At 40.8% G+C, this 2,140-nt stretch overlaps 1 protein-coding gene across 1 annotated transcript in view; it reads left to right on the top strand.

The window, feature by feature from the left end:
* LOC130386059 (CD166 antigen homolog A-like) overlaps window positions 1-1,937 on the top strand; it is a 20,204-nt gene extending 18,267 nt beyond the window's left edge. The window contains exon 9 of the mRNA XM_056594842.1: window positions 1-1,937. This exon is cut by the window's left edge and continues 319 nt beyond it. The gene's annotated coding sequence lies outside the window, so the exon portion shown is untranslated.
* Window positions 1,938-2,140: the final 203 nt, after the last annotated feature.

Here is a 2,140-nt window from a genome sequence, read left to right on the forward strand (position 1 = left end):
GTCATTATTCCGAGGTCACGTTGCTTGCAAACAGAGAGTATTTGTTATTTTCTTCTTCCCCCTTCAAAGAATGTACATTTTCTTGTTTTGTTTTTCTTGGTGGTTTTGTAAGGGCCCCTGTGTACCAAAGCCTAATAATTTGTGTGATTTGGGATAAGCATGCATATTTTGTTCTTTTGCGTCTTTTTTGTGTGGATTAAAGAAATAATATGAATCTGATTGTGGAGAGATGAACCACACTGTCACTGCTGTTCTCTAAAGTGTGTAGGCTGTGGAACGTCAGCCAATCATCCCCGTTCAGTCCTTCTAGGGGGATAACCGGGAGGACATGCTATCAACTAACCTCCCCCCGCTCCCCTTAATCCCTCTTCATCTGACATGGTTTTGTTCAAAACTCTTTCAAAATGTAACGTGTCGTGCAGCAGTTGTATTCAAAGCACATCGGACTCACCTTCCGATGCAATTTAGAAACGAGCTGAAGGGTTTGACAATGGATTGCACTATTGGGATTGAATACTACAAAGTACTCAGTGCCAATCACGAGCCATTGGCAGTGACAGGCCCGGGAGGCCCGGTTCTTTTTGCCTTGTATGTAAATGGCATCGGTCGCACTCGTGTCGGTGTGTTAACGCACACAGGGGCCCAGAGATGGAGCGTCACAATGGACCTGTGCACCAATTACTTGTTGCACCGTTGTGCATTTGCTATTGCCGCTTCGCTTTTTTCTTCACTTTACTTTCCTTTTTACTCCGAGGGTTTAAATGTGAAAAGGACAAAATGTAAAAAAAAAAACACGTAAAAAGACTTAAGACTGTGAGGAGAAAAAAAATAATAAGTATATGACGTTACAAAGATTGGCTCGCAATATTTTCCCTTCCGTTTCTCTACTGTAAACACTGAAAGATGAGTCGTAGCCTTGCGACTACACACCGAAGGTCGCCTAGACTTGTGAAGTGTTAATGATTTTTATGCTGACCTGAAATCCAGTCAACATGGTTTCCCTTTCTGTGTCTTAATACCACCCTCTCACTGAGAGTCTTTCGTCTGCATAACTGACTGTGTGCGTTTCACTCCAGCTTTCTGAATACCCTGACCTTTATCCAGGGTATATTTATTTCTGCCAGTCATTACACTAAGCAGTTTTGAGGTTCCTGTTTTTCTTGTTCTGTTGTTTTTTAATTCTATCAGTTGATTTAGATTTTGTCATGCAGAGCCCCCAAGTGTTACGAAGGTACTGCTTGGTAGGGCAGTTCAGTCAGAGAGGGATGAGGATGGGTTAGGGTTAGGGTTAGTGAAATATGTAGTAAAAAATACAAAGATAGAGTATGTGTATTTTTGGGGGGACGCCACGGAAGGATAGACCAAGAGCAAAAGAAGCAGTTGTTAGAATAACCGAACAATGTCATCCTGGTTGAGGTCACAGCGCAATGAATGCAGTTCTACTCGTCTACCAAAGAACAACAGTTCTCAAGAAAAGAGTTAATCAATGCTATGACGCTAGTCTGCAACCACAGTCCTGAGTAAGATAATGTTACATGCTGCGTTCTTGCTTCATGGTATTAACCATGAAGTCAAAAGGCTTCAGAGTTGAACCTCAGAGTAGGAGTATACCTCTGACCAAGTTGGGAGAAAAAAAAACATGAGAATGGTAAGCAAAAGGCACTGGGATCTGTGGTTTGAGTGACACTGAGATCTGTCCTGTACAATGGAAGAGGTGTGGTCATATGTGTACTGGAGATCTGGATGAACACGGCCTAGTTAGTTTTCCTCTCATACCGTTTGTTCCTAGTTTTAAATAATCAGGTCAGCAGTGAAACCAAAGAGGGTAAAAAAAAAGGAGACGAGAATGCCATCGTAGTATTGTATATATTGACTTCTTTTTTTTTTACCGTTGTTGTCAATAAAGTGTTCATTTTGAACAACAAAAAAAAAAATGTCTGTGCAATTATTTTTCGTCAGATTGTAAGATTGCACATATTGTACTGTTTTAAAACACAGCCTCAAGAAATGTTTTCTTGAGGCTTTTAAAAAGTAATGCTGTAGGCCTACCTGCAGTACAAAAATGAAAGGCATCAGTACTGGTAGCAAACTATTGATTTACCGTCACTTAAAGCCTCAATCAGCAATTTTTGCTCGTCTA

This window comes from Gadus chalcogrammus, chromosome 7, assembly GCF_026213295.1.
Source record: "Gadus chalcogrammus isolate NIFS_2021 chromosome 7, NIFS_Gcha_1.0, whole genome shotgun sequence".
In the NCBI taxonomy this organism is placed as follows: Eukaryota; Metazoa; Chordata; class Actinopteri; order Gadiformes; family Gadidae; genus Gadus; species Gadus chalcogrammus.